The sequence below is a fragment of the Cyanistes caeruleus genome, chromosome 3, assembly GCF_971803275.1.
Source record: "Cyanistes caeruleus chromosome 3, bCyaCae1.hap1.1, whole genome shotgun sequence".
In the NCBI taxonomy this organism is placed as follows: domain Eukaryota; kingdom Metazoa; phylum Chordata; class Aves; order Passeriformes; family Paridae; genus Cyanistes; species Cyanistes caeruleus.
Genome location: NC_141703.1, coordinates 66,702,789 through 66,722,377, shown reverse-complemented (window position 1 = coordinate 66,722,377; position 19,589 = coordinate 66,702,789). Strand labels below are relative to the sequence as shown.

At 41.5% G+C, this 19,589-nt stretch overlaps 1 protein-coding gene and 1 long non-coding RNA gene across 3 annotated transcripts in view; one reads left to right on the top strand and one right to left on the bottom strand.

Annotated features, from left to right (window-relative positions):
- STARD13 (StAR related lipid transfer domain containing 13) overlaps positions 1 to 12,992 on the bottom strand; it is a 284,897-nt gene extending 271,905 nt beyond the window's left edge. The window contains exon 1 of one of the 2 annotated variants that reach the window (XM_086881597.1): positions 12,594 to 12,992. The gene's annotated coding sequence lies outside the window, so the exon portion shown is untranslated. The remainder of the gene's footprint in view (positions 1 to 12,593) is intronic. The other variant, XM_023918534.2, reaches the window with a different exon arrangement.
- Positions 12,787 to 18,412, top strand: LOC147654210 (uncharacterized). The gene is made up of 2 exons (XR_015284701.1): positions 12,787 to 13,543; positions 13,955 to 18,412. It is a non-coding gene; the product is annotated as an uncharacterized LOC147654210 (long non-coding RNA).
- Positions 18,413 to 19,589: the final 1,177 nt, after the last annotated feature.

Below are 19,589 nucleotides of genomic sequence, written 5' to 3'. Positions count from 1 at the left end.
TCCTTATTCTTGAGATTAGAACTTTAAAAATATTTTTAAGTGTTTCAAAATAAACGTAATCTTTAAAGCCTTCTCTGCTGTAGGCTGCTGAAGGCTACACTGCCTGTCACATTAGTTTAATGGCTTACACAACCAGGAAAAATCCATCTTGTTCCCAGTTATGACTGCACTGTAAGGAGCTTCTCTAGTGACTCCTGTTTGCCAGATGACATCGTTTGTAGACAAACAATTACAATACAATGGTTTTTTTTTCAGAATTTATCATTGTTATATTTTACATTTGGTATTGAGCACTCTAAATGAAAGCAGGTTCACTGTTCAGTGATATTGCCAAAATCACGCATGCTATTGCAAGAAAGAAATCAATCCCAGATTCAGGTCCTGGTGCATCGGCAACACCAGAATAACTGCTCTCACTCCATCTTTGTGGAGTAAATTTCCATAATTAGGATGAGATTTGGGCCAAATAGCTTTGGCACAGATGACACAGTAAATCAGATGAACACAGAGAATTAAAACAATGAAGCAGGAAGGAGAAAAGAAGGAAGGGCTGAGAAGTGACATCAGATAAAGAGACGTGAAACAGATGTGCTTGAACCTGAGCAAGGATATGCTTTGGGATAAATGAAACAGACAACAGCACATGAGGCAGTTTTCCCTGGAGAGCTACCCAGAAGTAAAATGCTTTAAAGAAGAATTTGAATTTAGAGAATATGCCATAGTCAGTATGGTAGCACGTGCATTAGGCACTAAGAGAAACCAGCACAGAAAGTGATCCAGAGCAAGAAAAGGAGAAGAGGTGTTCAAGAAATTGGAAGTCCAGACAGAAAGAAGAAGCTTTGAGAATGTACAGGAACCAGACTTGGGAAAGCTGGACACAAACTGAAGGCAAAAAGCACATTAGTCTTCATAAAAAAAAATAATTACAATAATTTGGACTGTGCTTCAGTATGATGTAAATGGGATACTGACTTGCTTAGCATTTGATGCAGTGCCACTAAAACTTTACTTGGACATCCTTGCTCTTCATTTTACTGCTGTGACCATGCAACAGCCCATGAAGCACCACCACAAGGATGCTCTCTCTAGGCTGCCAATGCTTTTATCTTGCTCTATGAAGGTCAGATCCTGGCAATGTTAGGCCAGCACTCTGTCCTTATTGTAATATTCAGGCATCCTCTGAACCACCTCGTTTAAATCCATACAAAACACAGCTCTTCGCATCCTGGTTTCAGGAGATGAAATTGTCATCTTCTCTTGTCCTCTTTATGGACACAAATTTGTGGTCCTCCCTGCTCTGAGCTCATCTCTTCTATTGAAACTTTCAGCTATGAGACTAACTATTCTTTGGTTTTCAGTTAACAGCAGTAGATTCAACTTCCAGACTTACACCTGTCTCTCTGGTTTCCTTTTTCTCATATTTAAAGTTAACATAGTGAACTTTAAACACTTTTATATAAGTTTATTATATTTATATATAAATATTATTTATATAATTAAAATTTTAAAATATAGTTAAACTTTCACCTTTAACATAGCTAACATAGTAACAATCTTTAAAATAACATCTTCAAATCCTACTTCTGTAGTACTCTGCAACTCATATTCATCTGACCATGGTTAAGTGAATGTGCATTTTCATTCCTCTTTCTTCTTTCTACTTTTTATTTCTACTTCAACTTGTTGGGTTTTGGGTTTTTTTGGGTTTTTTTGTTGTCATCTCTCCATCCCCCAAATGAGTTTGGAGCAAAGTGAGGCTGTGAAGCCATCTGTCTGTCTGCTCAGTCACTGTGCTGAAGTCCTCCTACAACAGAAAGCCTTCACTATGGGCTGGGCTGGGAGCTATTTGGTCTCATTACCATCATCTCTGGGAAGGCAAGGAGACATCTGTTGAACCTGTGTAATAGGCCTGACTTCCATTTACCCTTTGTCTTTCCAGCTGTAGAGACCCACCCTGATGTCTCATTAACAAAGTAAAAATAATGACACTGTTTTGTTTTCCCACCTCCAGGCAGCTGCAGAACCTTCCCTGACCAACTGTAAGCCAAGTCTCTTGTCCCTGGAGTCCTAATGCTTGAGAAACACACTAAGCAGTCTCAGTCTGCAGTTTGCTTCCCTTGTGCTCCATGCCTTTCAGGTGGTTTCATCTGGGATCAGCAATGGAGGGAGATGATATGGTGTGGGGGAAATGATGCAGACTGAACTCACGGCAAAGGAATGCAAAGGAGAGAAGGCCAGTGGCAGAGGAACAAACTAGGCTCTAGGTAATTTCATTCCTCAGCTGTATGAATTGATGTTTTAAATGATGACTACCATGAGTTGCCCTCCCTTTTGTGGATCCTAGTGTTTCTCTTTACTGCAATGGCCTACAAGGCTTGGGCTCCTCAGAAGGCTTTTCTTGGCTTTACAAGCTGTTGATAGTGACAGACCTGGAGCTGTTGGATGAATAACAAAGATGGCAAAGGCTGGCCTCCCTAACTAACTCAGCCACAGACATCTCAGGTTCAGAAAAGATGTGGGATTTACTAATGGGTGCAGCTCTACCAGGAGAACCAGGTACATGGTCACTAACATTTTTGCATGCTTTCTAAGTCCTGTCAAATTTCCAGAGACTTTCCGGTTGTTCTGTCCCCATAGCATCTCTTGGAGAAAAGACATGGAGCTGGCCAGAGCACAGAGAATAATACTGCCCCAGGCCACAGAAAGATTTCTTGAGGCTGCCTCCAGCAGACAACCTCATGGGAAAAGGAGGAGAGGGACTGGGAGTTAATGACTCCTACTTACACCAGGGCTGAATCTTCACTAGCAGGTGTGGCCTTATTTCCATCATTTTCTTGGCAGTTTGGAGGTTTATCATCAGATAGGATTGCTGCCCAGATCATGGGTGGGTGCTGCAGCTCTGGAAGCACAGCACAGCAGCAGGAGTCCCTGCTCCTGCTGAGGTTGGGGCAGAGTGCCTCTAAGCTGTTACACACACAAGGACATGACCTTAAAATAACAATTTTTCAAACAATTTTGAGGAACACAGATTGCTGACAGAGAATTTGAGGCATTCTAAATCTTAAGCAAGGACAAAAATTCTGTGAAGCTGGCTTCAAAAAGGATTTAGTTTAGCCGTATCTTTGACCTGGGGGTCGATTAAAAGCAGAGAAGTTTCAGTGACTAATTTCTACAGGGTCTGAAATATAACAGGTTATTAAACACACAACCCAACAGCTGCAGAATCTGACAGAGGCATTGTTCTTCCTAAGCGTTTGGTAATAGAGTATTTCAGATGATTAAATAGCTAATAAAGTCAGAGTCTTCGCTAAGCAGATGGATACTAGCAATATTGCAAAGGTAATTATAGATTTCTATCAAAAAATTCTTGAATCAAAATATTTATTCTCAGACTGAAGCTAATATGCAAGTCTCAGTTAAAGAAAAAATATTTTAGCCACTATTTAAAAGGTTTTCAATTTGCTCTACCATAGAGGCTTCCAATTACAACCAATTTCAAGGTGTAAGTTTTCAGATTGAGTATTTCTTTTTTCAAGGTAAATCCTCACCAGTTGTCACATAAAACTAGTTTTCCCATTACTCATGTTCTTATGCTTTTTGGCAGCACAGGGATGCTTATTTCCTTTGCTTCTTCTCAGGCATTAGCAAGTAGTGATATCTGTACCTCTATAAAGTTACAAAGTGATAAGAAAGGGTTGGAGGAGCAGAAAACAGTGTTAGGGTTGTTTGCAAAAAAATCCACAGGAGAGTCTCTCATGCACAAAAATTATTAATTTTCTTCTTTGTTGCTATTTGATCTTCCCTTTTTTTCTTTTTTTTTTTTTCCCATTGATCTTTCAGATCCTTCACTCATTCTCTGTGAGGACCATTAAAAATCCAGGGTATGTGTTAAAATCTTGCATACTCAGCTATGCCAGCTAATTCACAGGCTGCAGAAAAAAAATTTCTTACATCTGTAACTTATCCTATTATCATGGAGAGGCATGCAGCAGAGCTTGTACTCACACTCAAGCTAGTTTATCTCTACCTCTGATTATTTTTGCCTGGTTTATAAAAATGTAATGGATACTCATTTCCATTTAGTTGAGCCAACCCACATCATACAGCACTGCCCCTGTCTGCTTTGCTTTGCATTTCTTAGTGTCACCTCCTTTGGAGGACTTTATTAACCCCATGCCCTGCCTCAACACACTCCATTTTCCTCTTCGAAACCCTGTCTTGAGGACTCATTGCTGTTGTACAAACTGTGAGAAATGAGATGGTGTAGAACAATCGAAAATATTTTATATTATACAAAGAAAAGCTGTTGTTGCATTCTTCTACCATTTGGGTAGTGCTGCTTTTATTTCTCAGAGAAAGCATTTCCGAGAAGCAGAGAGTTTCTGGGCACATGGGTGGCACCTGGGCTGGAGGAAGAGCGCTGGAGACCAGCAGGCTCCCACTGCAAATGTGGCTGCCCTTCCCACCTGCTGCTCCAGCACCACCATTTTGGGGAAAAGGACAGCCCCTGCTCACCTATAAAATCCAGCAAGGACATGACAGTGACTACAGCAGTGTGGGTGGCCCAACCTGCTCGGATGTTGCTGAGAAATGCCCACACAGATTTCATGTCCACACACATAGTAAAACACACATAAAGGTGCTGGATCTGAGTTCTAACGCTCTAGAAAGATGCAGCCAGGATCAAAGAGGACTGCTGGTGGGCTCTATCATGCTGATGAGCTGCATAAATATCAAAACCATAAGCAGGACTGTCTTTATCTATCCCTTATGCACAGGAAGATCAGTCTCACAAGCTAACTGTAAATAAAGGATGCCAGCAGCACTCATGGGCAGAGGGGGTTGTTGCACCAAGGATGCAGGCACAGGGTGCGTTACAAATCACTGAAAGATGTAGAATTTGCTGCAGACTTGCAGCAAGTACTTGTGTGTGCAGGATCCAACAGGTTTTGGAGCCTACTACAGTGCAATATTAAACAACATATTCTTCTACATATAAATATAATTTCCAGGTAAATTAAGAAGAAGGTCTAAGCCAGAAATTTGTATCAAAATGCCAATTTATACAACAAAGTTCGAGGAGACATTTTTTTTTTGTTTTTTTTGTTTCTTTTTTTTAATTACTAGCTATGGAAGGAGATGCTAGCTGCTAAATGTTTGCTTAAATTTTCAAGGCACTTTCACTTCATGTTGTGCTTGTATCCAGGGTTTTGTTCCTATTTCTAGCAAAATTTTAGCCTAATAAAGAGTATTCTAACCTCCATTTATTGCAGTGGCCATCAGCTAGCTAGATCTTTTATTTCTATTGTCAGTGGCAATAAGAAATTGGTGACAAAAATTACTATTGTGGCTGTAACTGCAGTGTTATTTATAAACAGCTAGATGCAGAAGAAATGCAATTTAAATTTCATTGTGAGCAATATTCAGTTCTAGAGCTCTCTAATGCACAATTCATAGCTGCCTAAATTGCAGTCATTACTCTCATACTACAATACTCTTTGTCATGACAAAGGGAAATTACTTTTCTGTCAATTACTTCTGCAAGATTAGTTAATTTACACTTGCACAATGTATGGAGCAGCATCTCAGTTCCACAGAGATATTTCTAAGAAGCGTTTGGCATTAAAGTCTGGGGGAAAAGGTAAATGGAAGTCACCTTCAAAATGCAAAGAAAAGGGACAGTGTGTTCATCGCAAGGTGTCATATGCCAGTGAAGAGCAGCGATGAAGAGCAGATCTATCACTGACAAACTTTCAACCTCAGTGCTGCAGAAACCTGTACTGAGGACCTGCAACAGGAATGCTCCTCTCTGATTCAGTACTGAAGCAGCCACTGAAATCACTGGCAGCATTTGAAATCACTGCCCCCACTACACGTGAGCTGCGCATACAATTATCTATATAAAACATCCTTCTCTTTGGCATCTCCTTCTGCTGCTATCTGTGTGTTGCTTAATCCATGTCAGAAGGGAGATAGCAAGAGCCAAAAACATAAGGAGGAATGTTATTTTTGCTTACGTGCTTGGAAATTCTGTGTGAGCTTTAGCATGGCTGGCTTGGATACCTGCCTGAGGCACCACAGCTCCTGACCCTAGCAGCATAATTTAAGGTGTTGAAGTTTTAATGCCTGAATTCCTTGGAGGGGTGATGGAGTAACTGTGTGCAACGTTCCCTGAGAGACAACACAGTGCTCTTCTGCCACACTTAAAAATCTGCTTCAGGAAGGTTCCCCCTTCTTTTTCCTTCGTGTTTCTCTGCACGAGGGTGTGGCACTTAGAGACGTGGTTTAGTGGTGGGTTTGACATTGTTGGGTTAATGGCTGGACTCAACGACCTTAGAGACCTTGTCCAAACTTTTTCACTAGTTCTGTGATTCTGTGAATGAGTTCTGGAGCATCACCTGGGATCCCTCTTGCTGAGATCAGGGGTAGTGTGGGCAGGAGGTGCAGCTGTGCCTTCTGCAGCCTGTGAGATGCTCTCATGGGTGTGGGTGCTGGCTCTGGGCCTGGCACGATGTGGTACTGTTGCTCCCCAGCCTGCAGGGATTCACATCCACATAGAGAGAGCAAACAGGACCTAACAGAGACAGCACATCTTCTCTTCCCTCCATGAAAATAGTGGGAAGGCCTTTGGAAAATGGGGTGTTCAAGAGAGACCTCAGATTTAGCATGAAGAGTGGGTGGGGTTTTATACCCTACCTCTGCCCTGCAGCCAGGCAGGGTTACTTAAATCACCTCAAAGTTGAGGTCACAGGTATTTTTTTGTAAGTGGAGCAGAACAAGTGGAGTGCAGACACACCATGTAGCTGTATTGTCATGCATGTGCTGGCACAGCACAGCTTCACCTCTAGGTATTATTGCAATTAAAATGATGAAATAGCAACAGCACAGGCATCCTCAACAATAATGTTTGTGTTTAGGCATGTCAGACTATGCTGATACTGATATCCCGATCCTATATTGGCATCACAACTCTCACGGAGTTTTGCAATATTTTAAGTCTTAACCCCTACCAAATTCCAACAAATACAGTCACAGTCCTCCTTCCTGATACTGCTCTCTTGATACAACAAGGGGCAGAGCATCCTTATCTTTCCTCTCCAGCCTGAGCTGCCTGCGGGTGCTGTTGTTGTGCTTTGGTGCAGAACATTTCAAAGGCAGAAATTACACAGGAGGGAGTTCTCAGCAGAGTTTACAGAATGTTTCAGGGCACCTTAATCATATGTTATTTCTGTTCCCATTAGGTTAATGGATTTTTTTGCAGCACTGCTCAGCCCAAAAGTAGACTCTGCTCCAGCCAGCCATAAAAATTTTAGAAAGTGTTTAAAAATAATGAGTGTTTATGTTACCTTTAATTATTTTCCATTTCAGCTGCCTGGATTTTCTTTTGAGACACATGTTCTCGGTTTACATCAAGGCTATGATCCTACCTTGTACAAAAGATAAATCCACACTTGTTTCCAAGAGTTAGAATTAGGTGGGACTAAGTTCTGCAGGTTAACAAAGATAGGTATGAAAGCATGAACACAGGTGTAAGGATATAAGAGTGTAAAGATATACATCAGGGTATAAAGATACAGATTGGAATTTTCAAAGTTACAGCTTGAGACAATGCCAAATATCCAAAATTATTTTCTTTTTTTATTTGGTTAAACTCCAACATATTAGAGTCAGTCACACTCGTTTTTTCACAACCAGTCTTTAAATGCTCCCTGTTTAAAATAAACTTAATTCACCTATGTGTGTCCCTACAATAACATGCCAGGGAAAGAGCTCTTCGCTCTTTATTCACAGGGGGACAGAGAGAAACCACATCAATTTCTGGTTCTTTAAGATACAAAAATTGTTGAAAAAGGTAGGGGTTTTTATGATGTCTAGATATGCCACTCAGACTGCTGTAACTTCTGGAGATATATATATATATGTATATGTGTATGTGTGTGTGTATGCATAATATATGTGTATATATATATATATATATGTATGTGTATATATATATGTATGTGTGTATATATATATGTAGCACAGGCACTAAGCATCTGGGGTTCAAATATTGAAAAGCCAGTTGTGGCTGTAAAGGTTTTGGGATCAACAGTGTTTGGGATCCCTCTGATTTTTCTGGCTAGAGCCAGAGAGCTTGTGGTCTGGGTTGCTCAGTGGTGCACCTCCCTCCAGCCCTGCATGTTCCTCTTATATGTGTGATCCCAAATGCTGCTCCTACCTTTGGCATATGAATACAGTTGAGTTTTTTTTCCTGAGAACCCACAACCAGCAATTTAATTACGGTAATTTAATTTGTCTTCAAAACAATGCGTTATACATTAATTAAAGTAACTTAATTTGTCTTCAAAACAGAGTATTATTCATTTGCCCTAAGGCATGAGACACATAGCACAAAGGGCAAAAAACATCAGAGGTACATGACTCTTACTCATACCCTCATCTTTCCCCTTGACAGCTTTTGTGCTTTCTCATTTTCAGCTTCAAGGAGCATTTGTGTTGTATTAGCCCCAGTCTGTTTTTACAGCGCTTTCCTTTGCCCTTAACTCTCTTCCTTTCACACATTGCTTCTGGACAGCTTCTCTCAGGTGACTCAAAGGCCCCAGTTTTGCAAAGCCTTTGTGAGAGTATAGCGTGATACTTCTCAGTCCTGAAAAAACAGAGATATTAGCAGTGTTGTGACCAGTGTGTTATCTTTTAAGTCCACAGACCTCCTTAATTTTGTGGACTTTTTTGTATATGCTCAGCTTCTCTTCACCTGCTTGATCATTTTCATAACCCCTGTTGACTAACTGCACAACAAGCATCCTCATCTCACAAATGCACGTGTGGAAGCAGAATATTAATTTTAAAAATAAAAATATCAAACACATTTTCCTAGTTTCCTAGTGAAGCTACTTGCTCCAAAATAACAGCCTGTGATACATACCTATTATCAGCAACAAAATGCTACCGAATACTAAAGGTTATAAAAGGTAAGGTTTTATAAAACTTTAAAGTTTTGGTAATTAAAAAAAAAAAAAAAAATTTTGTAATTAGGCTGCATACACCATATGAGTATTTTGTAAGGTAAACCTTGTGTGCATACAGACAGAATTTAGTAAGTTATTTTTGATAGAATGCTGTTTTTGAGAACATGCCCACATAGCACAAAAATATCTGATATGTAAGGATAAAAAGTACTTCAAAATAAACATTTTTAAGCTACACTTCAGCTGAGCCTTAGCTTCATCTAATCCCCACTTCAGTGGTAGATATGAACATGCTTCATTCTAGGAACCTGGGAAACACCAAAGAAGAGCAGGCCTGTTGGCTTTGCTGGTGTGTTTATTTCTTGGCAATACAGAATGTTTAGAGACGTGTGTGTTTCTGGAAGTCCTCACAGCAGGTAGCATTTGTAATGAACTCCTTAAAATCTGAACATACCATGTTCTTGTTTGCCTTTTGGAGTAACTAGGAAACCAGCCTCACTCCAGAGCCTATGCAGAATCATCCCCTTCAGACCCTTTTGTAGCTCTGGCATTTCCAAGTAGCTGAGAAGAATTGCTGTGGTAAAAATATCACAGAATTCAGTTCTTTAGATGCAGTAAGAGAGGTATAAACTGGATGTTTCTGACCAGCAGTATCAGTCAGAGCTGTCTCTCCCATTTCAAACAAGGCCAGCTAATGTCTTTGGGATGAATCTCAGGAGATAGGACAGAGCCTGCAGAGAGCCACACTAAACCTCTCCTCTCTGTAGTGCAGGAGCTCTGGTCTGTCCAAGCGTGCAGAACAGGGAAATCAAAACGGTCGCAAGGAAGCCCCACCTATAATACAAAATAATCCCATTAGTCTCCACACCAAAGACCTGGGAGTTATTTTGCTGGGTAGGTGGCCATGGGAACAGTGTGGTTATCATCACACAACAGAGACGGAAACCAGAACTTTCTCCAGGAATGGGGAAGCAGTTTCCAGGGGTATCACAGGGAGCAGCACTTTCACAGCAAGAAGCCAAGCTTCCTAAAACAACATCACCACTACAGAACACCACAAACATAAAAATTATCAAGGAAAACCCGAAATCTTTCTGAGTAGGATTGAATAAAATAAAGAATAACATGTACATTTGCTTTCTTGAGACAAATGTCAAAGAGTTAGACAAGGTAGGAAGGCACATAGCTGGGTTTGGCTTCAACTTTGTATAGCCTAGAGACACAAAGCTGAAGTTCGTGGAATAAAATTGAGATTGCTCATTTTTAATCTTTGCTTTTGGAAGAAGCTGAGGGTGAAAGCACAACTGAGAGCTGTCAGGACCATCCTTCTGCTAGCAACACACACCACTGCAGTAACTCTTAGTTTATCTCCTCGGCCAGCCTGGCACGGATGGCAGCTGCCTGTATTGAACCACATTCCAACTCTGGTCACACTGGAATGAATCCAGGGTCATGTCATTGACTTCAATGAAGTTATTCTCTATTCATGCTTGCTAACTGAGAATCTGGCCCATTCCATCTAGGCAGCAATATCTATATAGAGAAAATACAGCCAAATTAAGGGAACAAGAAGAATCAAGCCATGTGACATGAAGAGGAAACATTTTACATTATAAGGATTATAGAGGCCCTTTAGTTTAAGGAGTTTATCAGCATTTAAAGGACGGTTGGCTGAAATGCATTTCTCTATATGCCTAGATATTCTTTCAAGCCTCATTTGCTGTTTTAAAAAGTGAAAAGAAAATGTACTGATTTTAACATTATTGAAATAAAAATGCTTCAGTTTGTTCAACACAGAACACTAATTAATTATACATCTATGAGCAGGCCTCTTCTGTTCAGGATTTCCTCCACATCAATTAAGAAGGCCTCTCTGGCCAAAATATGTTGAGTTTCATTGATCTTCTTTGTGGGAGCACTTTTCTGTTGGTGCCAAATTCAGTTTTGGGAAAAACACTGTGTTTTACTCTGCTGGGTAAACCCAGGTTGTCCCCGCTGTAGTGACCAACAAAAGATAGAGAAAAGGAATCAAAGTAAGGAAATCTATCATCACTGTATTATTTCCAATAATTTCAGATTACTTCTCTGTAGGGCTTGATGATACAGTATATCTGACTTTAGAGAAGCCAGTGGTATAACAAAACCTCTGCAACCAATGATAGAAAAGTAGTAAAAAGTTATAGGTTTACTCCAGCAGTTTATTTGTTAAAGTAATACTGACATTTAGTTTCCAGCAGGCGATGGACTGAATTGCCTCACTGCCTGTTGTACTAAGTTGGTATCATCCCATGTTATGTGCTCTGACTAATGCAGCAGAAATGCACTTGTATGCCCACACCTCATCTGGATGCTGTTTGTGTTGCTGTACGATCTGGAGGCACCCAGACGGAGAATGAGTGGTGATGGATCCACCAAGGATGGGCTTTCTGCTATACCTAGTTAGCAGTAATATGCCACTTACCCACAATTTTCACTTTACCTTTGGATTTCACCTGGACTCGCCAGAATATTAATTTATAAACTGTTGCAACACCCTTGCCAAGAAAGAGAAACATGAGGAAGAATAGAGAAACATGCCTGCTTAGTAAGGAAAATGTATGTTAAATTGAGAAAAGTGTTGGATTGTTTTGGGTAGCTAGAAAGAGCTGTGGAACAATCCAGACAGGATTTAAGACAACATTTTTAATTTTTGTTTTTAATTTTTCTTTTTAGAGTATGTATCTCAGCTTGCACTAGCATCGAAGTGAATCAAGAAAAGTTATAGTATATAGCTCTTTTCACACAAGATTGTATATAAAATAATACCTTAGGCTGACAGGGGTCATTTTAGACCATCCTGGACAGTTCCCATAAGGAAGTGAAAATATCACAAACCTGGAGTGGCAAACTGTCTGCTCAGGTTTGGATTCCTGGTCTGGGTATCAACCCCTAGAGCTTTCCCACAGAAATTAACTTCATTATTCCTATGCAAGAAAGAGCAGGTTATTAATGTTTCAGCTACAGAAATGATCCTCCTGTGCTAGTGCAATGTATCTGTTAGAATTAGTTCTGTAAATCTACATAATAATGGACAATATTCTCTTAAACTAATTTACTGCAATCATCATTAATTGGCCAGCTTTCTAACACCTGGTACCAACAGATTTTTCATCCAGCAAGAGCAGTGCCACACAATGGTAACAGCAGGTTTTTACCTAATCCCTCTCCATACACAAGCAAACACCAAATGTGCCTGTAACAAAGACACACAGACCAGCCTGACATTTGCTGATAACTCCCAGGAGATTTTCCCTCAGTACAACTAGTCCTGCTCAAACAGAGTGGAAAAGATGATTTGAAATAATTTCCGACTAGACTAATTGCACTCACTTGAAAAGAACATCCTTCTCTTCCTCAGTGTACGCATGTATTAGTCCAGCTGTAAATGCAGCTAACACTTTGTGAAGTTTTCCAAAGCAATCATTATTTCATCTTCGGAGAATTCACAACAGCTTGCTCAATAATGAAGTTATGCAGATATATATATACTTCATGCAAAGTTGCACACACACATACACGCACACACAAAATAAAAATTAAAAAAAATAAAGGAAGCATTTAAAACTGCTTTTAAATTCCACTCACAGTTTTGAAGTTCAAGCATAAAACTTCTTGCCTTGCATCTGTAGCTCCAAGCTGTCTGTAAAGATAACACAGTCCATCAGATATCCTGGTTTTGTTTTCTCGCATAAAAATATCATCTGTCACAGGCACAGGAGCTGACTCCAAGGGCCAGCCCCTTCAGCGGAGCACACCAATCGGGAGACCCCGGGAGCACATGTGGAATGCTGCTTGCCTGCACGCCGGCCACGGCCACGGGCAGCATCTGCTGTGCGGGGCACGGCTGCCAGACGAGCTGGGCTGTCACCGGGGCACGGCGCTGGGGGTGCCCGGGTGTCCCCAGCCCAGCGGCGGGAGGCTTTGGCAGGGCGCCTCGCTGCCGCTGCTCCTGCTGCGCCAGCCGTAGCGACACCGGAGCCTGCGGCCGGGCGCTGCGCCTTGCCCCTTCTGGCGTTTATGTTTTCATAAAAATAATCTCGTTTACCAGTATGTTTAATGCTTCTCCGCTTTTTCTCTTAGTTGCTATTCTAACCCCATTTAAAGCTTTGTATTCCAAACTTTATCCCTGGAAAACCATGCCTGTGGGAAAGTCCTAGGTATTGAAAGCCCCTGATGTCAGGGGGGCTGGCAGTGCTCCTAGCCTTTTGGGTCAGCCTCACCTGGGATTTTCTCCCTTTCCTGATGCAGCAGGGCTGTCTGCCCACAGGCTCCCAGCACCTGCTGCCCCTGCCACATCTGCCCGGCCGTTCTGTGCAAGCTCCCCACAGGCAGCTTTGCCCTGTGCCTGTCAGCCAGCGAGGTCATCTTGCATCTCTGTATCTCGGTGACACTCCAATGCAAGGCGCTTAGGAATGGTGTTCAGGGACACAGAGCCGCGGCTGCCCTCGCACAGAGCCGGCTGAGAGGAGCGCTGATGCAGCTTGGGAGCGCGGCAGGAACGCCGTGCTCAAAGCCAAAACTCAGAGCCTACAGAGGTGAGCTAACATCTGTGGATCTGCCTTCACTCCTGGAAAGGGCAAGTCACAACATGCTGGGAAGGGAACCCGTAAACATACAGTGCAAAAGCCGTGCCTTTTCCAGCTGAAGTAAAGCCTAAAGGCCTTCCCCCCTCGCACCTCTCATAACCCCAGTGCTGGCTTTATTAACTCAGAGCAGCAGCTTTACTTGATCAGATAGCACTGACAAGATACTTGACTTGTGCATTCAGGGTGCAGGTTAGAATGGACTGCCTGTTATAAATACCGCTGTCTCTAGTCTGTGAATGGCTTGCTGGTTTAATTAAATTAATTTTGCTTCTAATTTCTAGTTTAGTAGATTAGTCATTTACTAAAGGGTCATTTTACAATGATTTATTTTTATTTTTTTTTTTTCCGATGGTGGATTAGAAACCTAGACAAAACTCCATTTTCCACCCTCGGAAGCCACTGGTTTCTCAGAGGAAAAAATTCCCACAGAATGTCACTGAGACAGGACGGACTTCGGTCAGTGAAATGAGTTCCCGGCGGATTCAGGGTGGAATTTCCCATTTCCAGAGGCTAAGGCCAGCACACCCCAAGCAGGAAATAGCTCCCCGTTAGCAGGAGCCAAGAACCTCGGTGGAAGTGCTTTCTTTCATCGGCCGCCGGTGGGGCGGGCAGGAGCCAGAAGGGACCGTCTTTGGCGTGTGGAAGGTCTTTTGCAAATCTGCAACAAGGAGCAAACTCGTTTCCAGTTCCCAGCCGGGAACATTTTGTTCAGAGGTTTCCGTGCTGGGAGCAGCTGGGGTAAGGCTGGCCGGAGGTTTTCCTGCCTGATCCTGATCCCGGTTCCGCACCCAGGGCTGGGCAGAGGGGTGGAGTTGGGTCAGGCTGCCTGGCTCTACCGGGGCTGGGTAAAACCTTCACCCTCTTTTGCTGCTGAAGAAGATGCGCTGTCTGACAGCACTCTGGAGGGAGAGGCGGAGGAAAAAAATGTTGAGCCTTGTAAAACGGGTATTTCCACTGTGTCTGAGACCTTGCTGGGGTGATGCAGGGGAACCTGAGCAGAAACCCTCCTGGACAGCCAGGACACTCACTGTTCAGAGACTCACTGGCTTCCCACAAGCTTCCAAAGGGTCTTGCTTCCGTTTTCATTTTTTGGTCCTACACGAGGTCAGACCTCCCAAAGGGACAGTTTTGCCCCGTGCAGACCCACACCCACATGGCGGTGACTGTGGGACTGTGAGTCTGCACTGGCACATGGCAGAGCTGCCCGAGCCCTCTGCCTGTGGGTGCTGCTGTGGCTGCAGGGGGCTGGCACAGGTGCCCAAATTTGCATTGGGCCTGGGAAACTCAATCTGATGGATGGTGTTTAACGTGCAGCCAAGCCAGCTAAGCATGTACACACATAAATGGCTAAGATTCAGCAAGTCATTTTACCACAGCAGTGAGAGATGGACAGTCCTGACATCTCTCTCAGCCTATTTACTTACTGGCACTTTCTTCCCTGCAGGATAGGTGTGCCATCTATTAATTCCCAGTTGTATTTCATCTTAATGAACTGCCCTTTTCTTTTACTCACAGCATGTCTTTTTTTCCTCTCCTTTTAGTCCTGATTATGTCTTACTGTGTCCTGTCAAATTTCTATTCTCTGTATTTACAGCCTGCAAATATTTGTCGGTTTATCACATTGCCTCTGAGCCACCATTTCACCAAGGTCTATTCATATTTTTCCTCATGAATCAGTTTCTCTAATTTTTTGCTGCTCTCTCCTGTAGAGTTTGCAGACTTTGGTTTTAAAAGACAGTGGAGGGAAATTTAATTCTCTTTTCTTTAAAGAAGGGCAATAGCTGGATGAAATTAAACACATATTAAGGAGAGTTTCAGGCAAACTTCAATTGGAGATGGCCAGTTCTAAACTTCATACTTTTTCCCTCTTATTTGTCACATTTGTTTGGATCACTAGCGTTTCTAGCTGCATCCCCTGTTGTCAAACCCACTAATCCATAATTCACTGTTCTGGGGAAAGTCATTGACTCGCATGAAGCCTCCTGGGCAGGCAGGTATGTGTGTGAGCAAACAGTTGTGTGGTTGCAGTCTCAGGATGAGACCTTCAGTGGTACCTAGGAATTCAGCTTTCACCATTGCCAGAAAGGTGGGGTCTTCTGGAGCCGAAATGCAAAGCCCAGGAGGAGCTTCATCCCTACCTTAAATACTAGTCACAGGCTGCTGCTGGGCCAATGTGACTGAGAAGGTCACATTGGTACCTGTCTCTGTCTCTGTATCTCCCCTGCATTACCCCAAGGCCAAAGTGCAAACAAGCATCTGAGTAAAGAGAATTCTGTTGCAACATCGTGTGAATACAACAAGTCTCTCCAACCTTTGCCACCAGTCGATGCGTGGTTGCCTTCGGCACAAATTGTACTTTACTCTGCTAAGGATCCCACTGGAATCTAACTATGCTTACTAAGACTTAGTGAGAGCTGGAGGAGAAAAAAATAATCTCCAGAGAGTTTAAATAAGGTTTGATTATTCATGGGAGCAGCAGGGGAATGGTAAAATTCTCCTGGATTTGTTGTGAGCCTCTGGCATTGCACCAGACTGCTGTTTTCCAACCACTCTCTTTTCTTGGATGCCTTTAAATCCAGGCTGTAACTTTAGATAACTGAAATTCTGCATAGATGATGAAGAATCAGAGGACAATTCAGGGCTGCCCTCCATCTGGTGTCTTTTGGGTACTTTAAGGAATTTTGACTCCTTACAGATCCTGGGAAAAAAAGTTAAATCACACTCCTTTTGTATAACTCTCTCCACAAGGGGCTATTCCCTGTGGACTCTGTCTGCAATGCAGCAGCCAGAAAGAACAAGGTTTGTCATTTTAGTTCAGGTATATTTGGGTTTATTTTTATTCACACAAGCTGCAGCAAGCTATAGCAGGACTACAGATGCTGCTTCAGCTGTAGTGTTTCCATCACGGCTGATTTACTACTCAAAAGCAAACAGAAGCAACCTAAAAACTGACAAGAGAAAGGCAACTGTATTAAATATTGAAGTATTTAACAATGATATCTACTTGTCTTTGCAATAGTTTTCATAGTCTTGTGGTTTATGCCTTTTTTATGGTCCTTTTAATTTCATGAAATGTGTGGCATGCTATCAGTAGTTTTTTCAGCTCTTGAAATAACTGATAAGCAATGTTTTATCAAAAATCTCATAGCAAGGATTTTTAAATAATACCTGAATTGAATTCAATCCTATCATGTTGCTGTAGACTGATTAAGAGTGTGAAAATGGGGAAAAACAAATTCCTATCTAAAATTCTTCATAACTTACACCAGGAAAAGGCAAGAATGCCTTCCAGCTGGTCTGATTAACAGCTAATATGTCATATAATGATTCCAGCATAACGATTGTGTTTCAATTTTCCCTAGATAATTTTAGTTAGTAGCTAGAACTATCACTCAGGTCAGAAATTAATTTTAAAAAATAAATATAATTAACTGCTGGGCTGCATTTCCTCCCAGAAAGTAAGGTCAAAGTTCTGGTTTAAAAGACTTTTTTCCAGTAAATTTAGCAGTTTTCAGCTGCATAAAAACAGCACTTTGAGGATGAATCCAAATATTCTAGACTGAACTTCTGAGGGAAACTGTTTATATGAGTCAGCTCAACCAGATTCCCTCGACAATAAAGCACTTGTAACTGCGATAGCACCGTCCACTTTTCATTGACATGCAGTTATCAGTGTGGTGAGTCACATTATAAAGCATTTAAAAACTGTTCTTATAAATACCATACACCATCTGGTAACTGAATCAAAAGACCACGTGCCAGTTTTACTTTGGGATAGAAAAGTCTATTTTAAATTTACACCAATAGTCTCAGAGATATTACAAAAAATTAGTATAGAAACATGTTATCCCACCCAATTCCTCAAAAGTCCAGCTGAGAATGAAAAAAATCTTATTCAGTAGGATATTTTGACATTATACTGTTTGTTCTCATTGCAAGTCAGTATAACAGGACAAGATATTTTCATTATTCATATTGAAAGACACAATTTCTTTTTTTTTTTTATTTTATATTCTTAGGGAAGATGTCTACATTAGGTTTCCTACTAAATCATTTTGAAATGAAGTGCTCTGACATGCCCAAAATACAAAAAAGTTTTCTTCTGAATTTGCTGGAGTGACATAAAATATTTTGCTTCATAGCAATTCAGTTTGAGATTTCCACTTGGTGATAACAGCACCTCATCTTGCAGGAATGCTGGCTCCTGCCATCATCCCTCCCATCACCCAGGCTGGACACTGATTAGGTCACACAAGAAGGCCTGGAAGTCCCCTGATGCAGCTCACTCAATGACAAAGCATGGGAGACTTAACAAGAGGAAGCTTTGGACATTATCACTGCATTGGCAAACACTGCACAGTTGGAATTCAATTTCTATTAAACTCAGATAAGTCAGACTGCTAAGGTTTATTGTCCTGACATAGAATTTAAGGGCATTTTGGTTGGAAAGAGTTTGAATGCTTATAAGATGTGTTAATTAGTCTAATGAAGTGTACTTGTCAGAACACACTGCTCCCCTGCTACCCATACATTTTTCAGTTTCCATTTCTGAGAAATAAACCAATTATTATCTAACCCCTTTCACTGAAGCTGCCTCCAGTCAATTATAGAGTGTGAACTTAAACTGGCTGCACTCCAGAGGTTATAGTGGGAGGGAAGGAACTGTGGAGGTGATGGAGGGACTGAACGTGACTCGAATATCCCATGGGGAGCTGGAGGTGAAGATGTATTACAGTGTACGGGCCCAAAGGAGTAGACATGCAGGCAAGCAGGAACAAATTAATATTTAGAGTATAAAAATAAAATACTGCCAAATGATGTGTATCTCCTTTTCTTAAGTGAATGCTAGAAAAAAAAAAAACAACAAAACTATTCAGAGGTTTCCCTGGGCACAGTTTCAGAACAAGGGATACAAACTCCCAGGGGAGAGAAACTTATGTGCAACTTACATCTGTCCTGCTCTGGGGTAACTGTGGCCCTCAAAGACTAAGCGTTGCCTTCTAAATGCAAGCAGAAAACTACTTTCTAAATGCCCCAGTTTCTCCACCCCCACCCTGTCAGCTGGCTACAGCAGTGTCCCTTTTCTGAACACCAGCTTCAAAATACTTCACAGACATATCTGAAAGCCTTCCACATTCCCCGTACAGAAACGTTGGCCTCCAGAGGCTGACACCATCAGCTTTGACCACTTTTGCAAGGCGCTGGCAAAAGTTTTAAAAAGGAATACTGAAATAGTGAAAACTCTCAATGAACCCTGCAAAAGAAATACAAAGTTGAAACAACTTCCCTCCAATTGTGACAAATGCTCCATTTCTGCTGATAAGATCTTTCTTTAATTATAAAAATGCAAGCAGCAACACTCTTGTGTGTTTATTTTCTGCACAGTTTTAGATGGTTTTGCTTTTCTGATTCACCAAAGCAGCTGTATACATTCTGGCTTATTTGAGACTGATGGCTATAGTAGTAAGAATTCATACAATGTCTAAGAGACCATCATGTGTAACTATGAACAAGAAGGACAGTCCTTTCATTCTTAGATAATTTGTGCATCGGGTAAAGCTCTCAGAAATGGAAGTAGGAGAAGAATCAGAAGAGAAAGATATCCCGTTTCTTCCCAGTCTAATCACAATAGTTATATTGAAATCAGAGGTAGATAAAGTGACTGGCATGAGATCTACAAAAACAGGGCCCCAACCTGTGTGGGGTACATACTTCAACACCTCTGGAGGGCTTATTCCATTATTCTTTATGTGCTATGATAAACTATTATTCCTTATCCCATTTAATGGAGTGTTCCTGCTTATTAGAGCACCAGCTTCTTTATCTAGCATAAACACCCTGGAAATGAGTTGTATTTAAAAAAATTACTTGAACCAATTTGATTGATGAAGTTGTGTTTCCATTTATCTCCTCCTTGGTCATCTTGATCATCTCTGTCATAAAGCAAATGAGTCACAGCAAGTGAGACAGTTTCCTGTCATGTCTCCACACACCA